The sequence below is a fragment of the Lycium barbarum genome, chromosome 12 (assembly GCF_019175385.1).
Source record: "Lycium barbarum isolate Lr01 chromosome 12, ASM1917538v2, whole genome shotgun sequence".
Lineage (NCBI taxonomy): Eukaryota > Viridiplantae > Streptophyta > Magnoliopsida > Solanales > Solanaceae > Lycium > Lycium barbarum.
The window spans coordinates 14,486,224-14,498,944 of NC_083348.1; the positions used below are offsets into that span (position 1 = coordinate 14,486,224).

At 35.2% G+C, this 12,721-nt stretch overlaps 1 pseudogene; it reads left to right on the forward strand.

Annotated features, from left to right (window-relative positions):
- Positions 1-3,907: 3,907 nt before the first annotated feature.
- On the forward strand, positions 3,908-11,631 carry LOC132623624 (AT-hook motif nuclear-localized protein 10-like; annotated as a pseudogene).
- Positions 11,632-12,721: the final 1,090 nt, after the last annotated feature.

Here is a 12,721-nt window from a genome sequence, read left to right on the forward strand (position 1 = left end):
TCTAGCTTTTGGGAATAAGAATGTTTTGGAAAACATATATATGTTCATAAGAAAGGAATCATGCCTTTAGAAAGAAAGGGACTAGCCTTAACATACCTTGTCATTTTCTTAACTACTTAACGCTTGTCCTCCTAAGCTCGTAAATCTACATTCAAGAGAATTCATATTTTTGTTAGGCTTATCGTCATATGCTTGTCTTATGCCTTCAAATTAAATCCTCTTAAAATCTGCTGAAATTCAAGCAGCATCTCCCCCGTTCATAGACCTATCCCAAAATCACAATACCAACAACCAACAACAACAACAACAACACTAACATCAACAACATCATCATCGGTACCAATATGCTCCATAAAATATTCCACAGGATATTTTTCACAATTTCTCAACCAACCATAACAATATCCACAATACCAAAATCAAAGAATTATATTCAATTTAATCTCAAATTAATTCAAAATCTCCTTTAAAATTCATTCCATAGTCATCATCTTCACTTTAATAATTTTCAACTTCCCTACTATGATTCTCTTCTTTTATAGGACTTGATAAACCTTCAAATCAACTTAATCATGAGAAATAGGATGGAGAACATACCTTACACTAAAAGAACTTCACCCCACCCAACTTCCTCCAAGACCAAATTAATCACAACATTAAGTAGAGACAAGAACAATCCTTCTCCATGAATTAGCTTGGGGTTTTGGAGTTTGATCCTCTTTTGTAATGGTATAGAATGTTTTGGAATGGTGGAGAGAACCTTCAAGAACATTCTTGTAATGGAGAGAGAAGTGTGGACAAGAGAAATGGCGAGAAATTAGGTGATTTAGATGACTTAAAGGTGTATATATAGTAGTCCAATTCGGGTTGGGCGTGGTGGGCCGAAATTGGTGGACTTTTAAGAGGTTTCTAGAATTTTCGCGTAGGTTCATGGGCTTCTGGCAGTCCATTTTAAAATGCTCATAACTTCCTATTCCGATTTCGTATCGATGAACGGTTAGTTGCGTTGGAAACTAGACTCGACGAATTTCATTTTAGGCTTTTGAAACACCTCAAAACTCCTGATATCCCAGGAGATATACCTCTCTGAAGTTGACCCAAAATTTCTGTCCAAAATCCTGCCAAATCTTTCCAAATTTTCGACAAACTTATTTTCTTCGATTTGCTTGACCTCCGAATCTTCCAAAACTCTCCATACATGATATTTATCATTTATTATACTTGATAATGGTCATGTCCTTTGGTTTCAAGGTTGTCTTTTCCGGTTACAACTTACGAGATCGTAATTCATCCTTTACTTCATTGTTACATACTTTTCATGGCTTGTACCTTCCAGAACGTCATGGGACATCTCCGATACTCCATTAATACGGTGAAGTATATGGTATGCTCATGCTCTAAAAGTGCGAGGTGTAACAACTATCAAGTACACGTATCACCAAAGATCAACCAACAAGTCCAAAATAATGTCGTAAGTAAAAATGAGATGAATGCAATGCAAATTCTATGATACACACACGCTTCAAGCGGAATTTTTTATCGCCTCGACAGTCATGACCCATGGGGGACTGCTAAGTCCATGTACCTACTGCAGAATGCACAGCCCGATCCAATAGTAAGTGATGCGGAACGTGCAACCCGATCCAGTAAGTGTTGCGGCGCACAACTTGATCCCAAAGTATGTATGAATGAGTGAATGTGTGATAACAATGTTAGCATGGATAAATGAATGAACGCTCATGCCACTCATGGACACCAATCACAACAACAATCACAATATAAAAATCGTAACTTTACCCTCCATCCAACTTGTCTCCCATAATGCATAGAATCCTTCATTTCCTATAGTAATCACTAAGCATCATGCCGAGCAGGGACACGAACATCCCACTGATCTTCAACTTTGCATTTACGAACCGTGACCCTCAACGAAAGTCTTGCAATATCAAGGAACCCCAAAGAACAAAAGTCAATATTCTAGGAATTTATTCAGGCTTTGTGTTATTCAAGGAAAAGATTGGAATTTATTCCCAACTATTTTTGCTAGGTTTCATGAACTAATAATCTGGGTTTTATTGTTAACTAAGTCACCTAAGTCATAATTTATAACCCTTTCCTTAGGAAATCGCAGATTCAAGAGCTAAGTTGAAACCCATTTACAAAATAGAGGAAAACCTAGAACTTAGAGGTGGGTCAATCCTTCTAATTTAAGAACTTAAAGGATTCTTCCAAGAATGTCCAGTTTTTAAGCTTAGACATTCCATTTTATCATCTTAGACTTGAATATTAAAGAACCTCCCTTTTTATTAGCTTGAAAGATGAACTCTTAGTGTAATGGAACATTAAATAGAAGAGAGATGAAGTAAGTGAGATAGAGGGGATACTTTCTCCAAGAAACCATGAGAATTGCTCGCCAAATATCCCAGGTGACGACTGAGATTTAGGGTTTTGAGAAAAATAGGGCCAGATCCTGAAATGGGGTTTAAATACTAGGAAAATTATGTGTTATGTGTCGTGGCAGGATGCATGTTCACCGCAACAGTCACGCTATGGCAGAGAAGGAGGCTGTTGTACCGGTACCATGCAAAAGTTGGCTCACCGCTAGGGCGGTTTGGAAGGAGGTTATGACGGTAGCGCCATGGCTGTCCTTTAGCCGCTATGGCGGCCTACTGGGCCCCGGTGGCCCTTTATGATTTTAAATCTTTCCAACATTGTTCCGGGTTAATTTAATAGGATAATTTTTCCCGCGTGACTAAGTTGCAGTGATCAAAAGACGTTTTGTGATGCAAAACTCAAGGAAATCACGATAATAGCCCAACGGTTCATTACAGTGGGTGCCCCATGAGTCATGACTATCGAGACGTGGAGGTTATCCGTCCATAGCATATGCGTAGGGAGACAAATATTTTGTTAGTGCATATCATTGCAATGCATATGCACTCATTACATCATTCATTTATCACATTGATTCTACCTTGGTATTCCTATCACGTGTGTTATTTATTCTTAGACTGTGTTGTGATTGTACTTGACTACTAGCATGCCTATCTTCAGTTCCTTTATTTTATATGTGTTATCTAACTATTGTTGGCCTATGATACCTACCAGTACACAGTGTTTGTACTAATACTACTTTGATGTACTCTTTTCTAAGTACAACGTTCGTGACAGACACCACTTCTACTCCTCGAGAGCGAACCCAAGGCTATGCTTATGAGTGTCCATGGTGAACATCTAATGAGTCTGCTGCCTGGAGATCCTTTATCTTTCTTATTCGCATTTTGAGACAGTTATATACTTTTGGACTTGCATTTCCTAGACATTTGTATTCAGATGATCTTGTACTATTCAGACCAGATTTGGGGGCTGTATATTTAGATTCTGCATTATTATCTATCTATTATTTTAGACTCCTATTTCTTCTTATTTACTATTTATGCTGTTTGGATGATTGAGTAAGGGACGAGTTCGCCTATCAGGTGGCAAAGGGTAGGTGCCCGCGCGATCCGTGATTTGGATCGTGACAACTTATGTTTAAGCTATTATGGTTATTTATTTATTTATTTATGCATATATTTTGATATATGTATTCTTGTTATAGAAGTTATAGAATTATTATTAGTTCTATTTTTGAATTTTTGTAATCTCTGGTTGCACGCGTTAACTCCATTATTTTAACTTGTTCAAAAGAGATTGTATTTGGGAATTCAGTTATGTTCTCATTGTCGCCTAATGTCATGTGTATTAGAACTGTTGACACTTGCAGAGTGCCTGTCTTTGAAGGGGTTCTTAATGTTTCAACATTGTAGACATAAACCTTATAAATTATGTCACTATAGTCCTTGATTAGATACATCTTTCTTGTTTTCTTTTGTCTTTGTTGTGGGTTGGGGTTAGAGCGCGAGGAGAGTGAACCTTTCTGTTTGGGTACCACCATGTTGATCAAACATGATCCGTTGAACCCTAAAGTTTGGATTGCATTTTATTAATGCCTATGAGTAGGATTATGTCTGTAAAAAGAAAAAGGAAAGGATTTTCCAATTTGGAGCTTATTTGAATTATGTGCTTAGTAAGGAAAACTAATTATAGTTGGGAAACAAATTTGCTGCATTTATTACTTTTCCAATGTGTAATCTAGTAACACGATTTCCCTCTAAATCTCTTATAAATAATATAGATTTAGTTGAAACACAAACTATCCGTACTTCTTGAAAACACAAACAATCCATCCTTTTTGAAAAGAAAAAATGGCAGATAACATTAATGATCGGACATGGGTTCTTGCCCTTGAGGCACCGTCTCTGTCTTCTGTAAGGCCTCAATCGAATCGAAAGGGGAAGCTTAATGCTGAAGGTACTGGCTATTCAAGTTTTATTTTGACGTGTATTATTTGATTTTGATTTTTTTTTTTCTGAAATTTGTTTCTTATGAGTCTGGTGTCTTCAAAATCTCACCATTTTACGGAACCTCTACAAAAGAACAAAAAGGATTATGGGAAATGATCCTCTCTTTCTTTCTTTCTTTCTTTCTTTCTAGATATCTTGAGATCTAACATTTTTCTTAACTGTTGAACTTATATATTTGTCCTATCCTCTTTATCAACCAAAAAGGAAAAAGGAAGAAAATTTGTCCTTCCCCCTCCCCCACCCTTGATCGGTGAAAAAGAAAAGGGCAAAAATTACTTTTTGGGTGGGAAAAAATATATATATATATTGGAATTTGAGGTGTTTGACCAATAAGTAAAACTGCTTTTAAGTAGAAATGGAAGCAGTTTTTCTACGATTGGGGAGAAGCTAAAAATTTCTGCTTCTTGAAAAAAACAGAAGCAGAAAATTATTTTTTTCTAGAAAAAAATATCCCTACCATAAATACACATTTACCACGTATATCCCACATTAATTCATTAATTTCATAGCAACTCATTTTGATTCTTATTGAGATCTCAATAATACATTTAAATGTTGAAATAAAATTACTGTTACTTCATATTCTTGTTTTAATTATCAAGTTACATTTAAATATATTTTAAATTTTATATAGTAGATATAATTCATTTCTTGTCCCAAGACGTTTATTTTTCTTTTGATCTTCAAGCATCCTTATTACTTTTTATGTACCTAAAAGAATGACAATGTTATTTTATTATATCTCTTTTTGTTTGATGTGCTAGGTTTTGTATCTTTCTAGTTTGTAGAATAACATCAAATAACTTGGTTGATTATACTACTCCAACATCTTTAACTCACTTCCAATCTTTTATTATTATAATAATATATGAATTATGAAACCTGTTTCATGCTAGGTTTTATGTCTTTCTGTTCCTCAGAGTAACACCAAATAACTTGGTTAATCTGCAATATCTTTAATTCCCTTTCAAACTTCTATTATTACCATAATATGAACTAGGAAATCTATTTCCGTGTTAAGTTTTGGGTCTTTCAAGTCCTTGTAAAGGAGGTGGAGAGGAGAAGATTGATTTACGTGTGTGGGTTTTTCCGGTGGTGGTGGTGGCACGGTGGTGCAATTCTTGGCCACCACGGGTGGCGACGGATTAGAGAGAACATATGCGTATGAAAATTTTGATAAAATGTCTACTATTTCTCGACCAAACTTCAATATAGCAAGTACAATGAATAATCTTGGCCACTCAATCAGATCTAGTCGACGGCTAGGATTAAATATTTGATTTCTCCTAGGTCTCTAAAATTAATCTCTAAACGACATAGTTTTATCCCTTTTATTCACTAAACCAGTGGTTAGGAACGAAGTTTTACGGGATAAGGTAGGAGGGGCATCAGTTTAGGACAAGATCAGGGAAACGAGGCTGAGATGGTTCAGGCATGCGAAGAGGAGGTGCGAGAGGCTAGCCGTAATAGGGGGTAGGAGAGGTAAAGGTAGGACGAAGAAGAACTAGGGGGACGAGATTAGACAGGACATAGTAAAGCTCCAGATGACTGAGGACATGGCCTTAGATAGGAAGGTATGTAGGTCGAGGATTAGGGTAGAAGGTTAATAGGTAGTTATATGGTGTCACACCCTGTGTGGGGAGAAGGAGGGGGACCCCCTCCTCTCATCTTTTCCTCTTTGTAGTAGTATTCCATTAGCGCACACTCTTTTATGCTTTGATGTGTATTCCTATCTTTTGCTACATCTATTTTGTATCTTGCTATTTTGATGTCTCCTAGCCGGAGATCTTTCAAAAACAACCTGTATACCCCATAAAGATAGGGATAAGGCTTACATACATCCTACCCTCCCTAGAACCCACTTGTGGACTACACTAGATATGTTGTTGTTAACTTGGTTAATTATATACGCTGACATCTTTAACGTACTTTTAAACTTCATTATTATCAAAATATGGACTATGAAATGTACTTCGGGCAAGATTTGGTCTTTATATTCCTCAGAGTAACACCAAATAACTTGGTTAATTATATTACTGCAACATCTTTGATGCACTTTCAAACATTTATTATTTCTATAATATGAACCACGCTACATATCGTGCTAGGATTTATGTATTTTTGTTTCATAGAATATCATCATATAAATTGATTTATTATACTACTACAACATTTGTAATGCATTTTCAAACTTCTATTATTATCAAAATATGAACCACGAAATCTATTTTCATGCTAGGTTTTATGTCTTTCTATTCAAATTACTTGGTTAATTATACTACTCAAACATCTTTAACGTACTTTTAAAAAAAATTATTACCATAATATGGACTACGAAACCTATTTTTGTACTAGTTTTTGTCTTTCTAGTCCGGTGAATAAAATTAAATAATCTGGTTAATTATACAACTTCAACATCTTTAACGCACTTCCTAATTTTTATTACCATAATATGGATCACAAAACCTAACTTTGTGCCAGGTTTGGCGCCAATTCCGTGTTCACCTCCTCCTCTGATGGAGACAACTTATCAAGTTTCCACCGCCAGCACCGGCATTGTTGTTTCCCTCACTGTCTCCAGCGATCCATCAGTTACTCCGGTGAGTGTGCACCCTACTAGTTCAGTTGAACCGGAGAAAAGAAAGCGTGGAAGGCCGAGGAAGTATGCTCCTGATGGTTCTATGAACTCGGGGATAATATCTCCTCCATCTGAGGAAGTGAAGGGATCTTCTATTGTAAGGATAAAGGGAAGGGGGAGACCACCTGGTTCTGGTACAGAGCAACAATTACCTAATTTAGGTAATACAACTGCATATGTATATTATTTAATTGTTACCTTTTACTTTAATCAAATAATTGCTACTCTCTCCCGTTCAAATTAAGTGTCCACATAGTCTTCTTTACATTCCTTAAGAAAACACTAACTCCTAGAAAAAATAAGTATTTTGACTAAACTAAACTTAATTAATATTCCCTTTGATTGAAAATAAGTGTCGACTTAGGCTTTTTATTTTTGTTCAAAATAAGTGCTCACTTACGTAATCAAGAAGGAATTTACTTCATTTTTTTAGATCTGCCTCTATTTAATCAAGGCAATGATAAGCAAAACTCTTATTAGTTAAGGGTAATTTAGTCAAAATACCAAAAAAAAAAATCAGGAGTTAGTGTTTTCTCAAGCGGTGTGCAAAAAGTTAAGGGGACACTTATTTTGAATTGGATGAAGTAAAACTCTTGACTATTGATTGCCTGGAGTAAATAGGGGCAAATCAGGAAAAATGAAGTTAATTCCTTCTTGATTATGTAAGTGGACACTTATTTTGAACTGGAGGGAGTAGTATGCTTTTATATTTTTCCTTGGCTTTCAATTGTTTATATGAATATAGCTGATATCCCTGACATGTGTATTATTTAATAATAAGTGGAATTATATTGGGAATGTTATTGCTGTTGTTGGTGTTGTTGTAAGCTATTATTTAATTATTATTTTCTCCGTTTCAATTTGTTTGTCTAGTTTTGATTTGACATAACTTTTAAGAAAGTAAACAACACTTTTGAATTTTACGGTCTTAAATTAAAGATATGTAGAATGTACCAAAATAACATTCTTTTTTAAATAGACTAAAAAGTAAAGTAAGAAAAACACATTAAAATAAAGGGAGCAATTGCTATTAATTGTTTCCTTGGCTTTCAAATTGTTTATGTGAATATAGCCGTTATCTCTGACATGAATATTGTTTAATTATTATTTTTTGTCTAGTTATATAATCAGTATTATTTCTTACCAAAAAGATTCTCTTTTTGTTTGAATCACTAGTATCCCTTTAGCCTCTTTTTTCTTTGCTCAATTGCTTATATTATAGTACTAAGAGACTTTAACCTATCAATTGATAATCAAAAGGAATAAAAAGGGAGTAAAAGGAAGAAGAAACTCTTACCACCAAGAAGGTAAAGCAGCCAAAAGAAAAACCGAGAATACCATGAATAAGACTAATGATTTGTTTAATACAAGCATTGGTGCAAGGATAGATTTACTTATTTGGTTACTAGCATGTTATGTGTTTGAGGCGTGGAGATAACCTCTTTGCAAAATCCAAGTTCGTCGCATGGATATCTAGGAGAATGTAGTGTTAGCTCTACGGGTTTAACTGAACCCAACATCTTTTATACGGAACATAATCACAAAAATTTAACAAATACCAAGGGTGTCTTCGATATGAAGGAAAATATTTTCCAGAAAAATAAGTGGGTCTCTTACTTGTGTTTTTTGTGTTCGGTACGTAAGCAAAAAATGTTAGTCCAAAAGCATTTGTATATAATCTAGATAAATACTATGATAGAAGACCTGGAAGTGGGGTGGAGCTGGTGGTGGTAGGGGTGAAGATGAGGCGAGTTTGAGGCTAGGGGGAGACAATCAATGTGGAATGCTTGAGCTTTGTTTTCTCTACTTCCATTAGAGAAGTCATTTTTCTCATTTTAAGCAACTTGTTTTCAAAAGAAAATGTTTTCCAAATATTTTGACCAACCGAACATGAGAAAATTGAAAAAATGTTTTCCTCCGTACCGAACACACCTTATGTTTTCAACTCATAAGTGCAAATGTCAGTGGTTTCAGTACTGAAGATATCACTATTGAACCCATTAAATTTGAATTCTGAATTCGCCTCTGGTACACACACATTCCATCTTCCCCTACCTCGCACTAGTTGGTAAGCACTTCCTGGTCGGATGAACCTTCTTTTTCGGTTCACAATTCTTATCATAATATGCTTACTTACAAAGATAAAAGAAGAGCCTTTTCCAAGTTAATTATTCTTTTCCATAATGATTTATATCTGCTTCATAAATTTTGCAGTACAAAAATGACTACTGTCTTTATTTTTCTGGTAATCCTTCTGATTCCTGTGTGAAGAAAATTCAGAACCCTAGAGTTTAAAACAAAGCGGGTCGGGCCGCAGAAATGGTCTAGACATCATTTGGGCCACAAATGTTGGAGCATATTTATGAAGCTTAATTTTTTAATTTTGTTGGTATTTTCTGATGTGTTTGAAAGTGGATAATTTGTATTGTGTAATACAACTGCTTTGCTATTTTCATTTTACTAAAATTTTGAGTTACTAATAAGATACTATTTGTAGGATCAGCAGGTTCATGGACTGGATTTAGAGCGCATGTTATCACAGTAAAAGCAGGGGAGGTGCGTCTTTAATTTGCTTTTTATCTTCTGTATTTCGATGTTTTCTCGTCTTTTTTGCTTTTGTTAGTAGATTAGATAGGGTTGTATTGTTTGCCTTTCTTCATGCTCATGCCCATTAATCCTAGACCAAATTTACAAAAGAGAGCAGGGAAACTGATTTTCTTAGTTTAACTCATGAATATGATTCCCATTTGGTTGAAGAAGTTACGAATTAGGGGAGCTAATTTTTGTCCAACTGTAGAAGTGATTTTTCTCGATTTGTTTAAGTTTTAGTGGACAAAGTACCTCGTACCTGTGTCGATGGTAAGATGTAGGTATCCAATAGAATAGTTGAGGTGCACGCAAGCAGGTTCAGACCCCCCCCCCCCCCCCCCCCCCCCATTATCAACAAATGTTGAAGTTAGATTTACAGGGTAAACATCATTCTCAAAAAGATTTTACTGGGAAAACATTGCATTCAAGTTTAAAATTTTAATGATTTAACGAAATCTGAGTTTTGAAAGTTGTTATAGAAATTGAATCGTCTCAAATATTTTGGAATTCCCAAATGAAAAAGGTGTCTGTATAATTGGGATGAAGGGCAGTATATGTGATTCTCTTTATACTACTCGTCTAGAATTAGTTGCTTTTATATGTCTGAAGATTCAATTAAGTGTCATGTTGCTTCTCAGGATGTATTGGCAAAACTAATGTCATTCTCTCAAAGTATCTCTCAAGCCATCTGCATTTTGTCAGCAAATGGCTCCATTTCTAATGTGACAATTCAGCAAGCAGCAATATCTTATGGAACTATAACATATGAGGTTCGCATTACCGTGTGTGTCTTATGCTAATTATCTGCTTATATTGTTGGAAGGAGTTAAAAGTATCTTATAAATACACGTCAAACAATGAACATTACTTTGATATATTTAGCCCAAAATGAACTTGCCACAAAAATTTCATAAGTCTATCTACCATTGAGTTGTATTGTGTCTTCTTAGTGTGATGTGAATCATTTGGTGGAGTTAGACACTTTGTTGCGGCCTCCAGGGAAAATAATTCATTACTGTATCCTTCCCAAGGCTTTGAAGATGTATCTTTTCCCTTCTTAAAGCATTTTTACTTGTTACTTCTTCAGGGACAGTTTGAGATCCTGTCTCTTTCTGGTTACTTTCTCCTCTCAGAATCTGGAGGTGAGCGCAGCAGGATAGGTGGTTTCCGTGTGTTACTGGCTAGACCAGATGGCCATGTTATAGGTGGTGGTGTAGCAGGAGTTCTTACTGTAGCGTCAACTGTACAGGTGTTACATGACTTTAAATTCCAAATATTCTCTCTTCTTTTCAATTCTTAAAACTATGTTGTAAAAATATTCTCTCTTCTTTTCAATTCTGAAAACTATGTTGTAAAACTTTGGTACTAATACTTAGCTTTTTCTCTCCCATTCTGTCCCTTGGTATGCAGAATTGTCAAAAGAAAATTGTCATCTTATCCAACTTTTATTTGTTGTAGATTGTTGTTGGTAGTTTTGGCATGCAAGGTCAACAACAGTAAAATTGGATAATTTTGATGCTTTTGGTGTGCCATCCACCCCGGTCTTTGGAGCATCAGCGGCTAAAAGTCCATGTTACTTGGAACTGTAAGCGAGTCCAGTATTTGCTAATAACATGCCCTGGAGGTTATAACTTCATACTAGGAGTGACTTACCTCATTTCAGTGATCATGTTGAGAACTTTTGTTGATAATACCTTGATTCTTAGGAAGCCGACCATTGTGATGGTTTAGATTTTTCTTTCTAATTAGATAAGCATTATTGTCTAAACATTTATGGATAATAAACACATCTCATTATATTGTCGTCATTTTATAGCATATGGTTGTAGGTGCAATATTATGTGAAAAGAAGGTTAGACTCCAAGTTGTTCGAGAATGGTCCTCAATGTCTCCCTCGTCCTTCTTCACAGGGAAATAGAATTTTATTTCTTAATTTTTGGATTTTATGAATATTTGGTACTATTTTCTTTCCATATATAAGGAGAACTTTTACAGTGAGTGAACATGTTAAGAGTATATGATTTGTCAACTTCTATATCTCGATGGGGTTGGGAAATCAAAAGTAGTTTTAAGCCTCAATCCTTGCATCTCCGACAATGGGTAGAGGAACAACTAGTTTTGGATGAGTTATATAAAGCTCCTTACTAGTACCAGAATTAACGATTTGTGCTCTCAGGGAGATCTAAAAGTGCTTTTTCTTGGAATTACTAGGAATTCTTGATATAATACCTTTTAAGGTTTACAACAATATGGTACTACATTGAAAGACGTACGATTTATATTTTTAGCAACTACTACTAATATTCGCATCTTTGAACTCATTAGTTACTAGGAATAAACTCTTTTTTCCAAAGAGTACATGGAATTGGTCACTTTCTTCGAGTCGAATAGGATATTATCTAGTTGTCCTTTGAAGTAATCTCAAAATTAATTAAAAATTTTAATGCGCAACCCCTAAATATTCTTCAAATTAGCATTCATTGTTAGTTTTTTTCCTTTAGGATGTTGATAGTAAGAAGATCAAACAAGCCATTTATGAGTTACAAAACAATGATTACAACAACAACTGCAACATACCCAGTGTAATCCCACAAGTGGGGTCTGGGAAGGATAGAGTCTACGCAAACCTTACTCCACCTTAGGGAGGAAACAGCAAAATATGATTAGTTCCTTTTATTTTAATCTTATGTTCGGTTCATCATATAATGCTATGATAGTAAATGAGCAAGCATGGTCATCAAGAAATTTTTATTCACAAAAACTTCAGCCATTAATTCATAAAAGATATGATATGTCCAAAGGAGTTTACAACATCATTAACCATTGAACTTGGGAATATTGTATCCCAAGAACATCCATGCAACAAGAAAATTCAAAACTTAGCTAAGTTATGAGCGAAAATATTAAACCTTCTAGGAATTTGTACAAACACAACATGATCTAGACATGAAGAAATATCTTCACAAGCTGCATCCATGTCCCAAGTAGCCCGCACATTTTTCTTCAATATATATATTACACCTTTCGCATCAAAGAAGATATAAAGTTTCCTCCATCTGTGTTGTGTCACCTTTTCCACCGCTTGTCC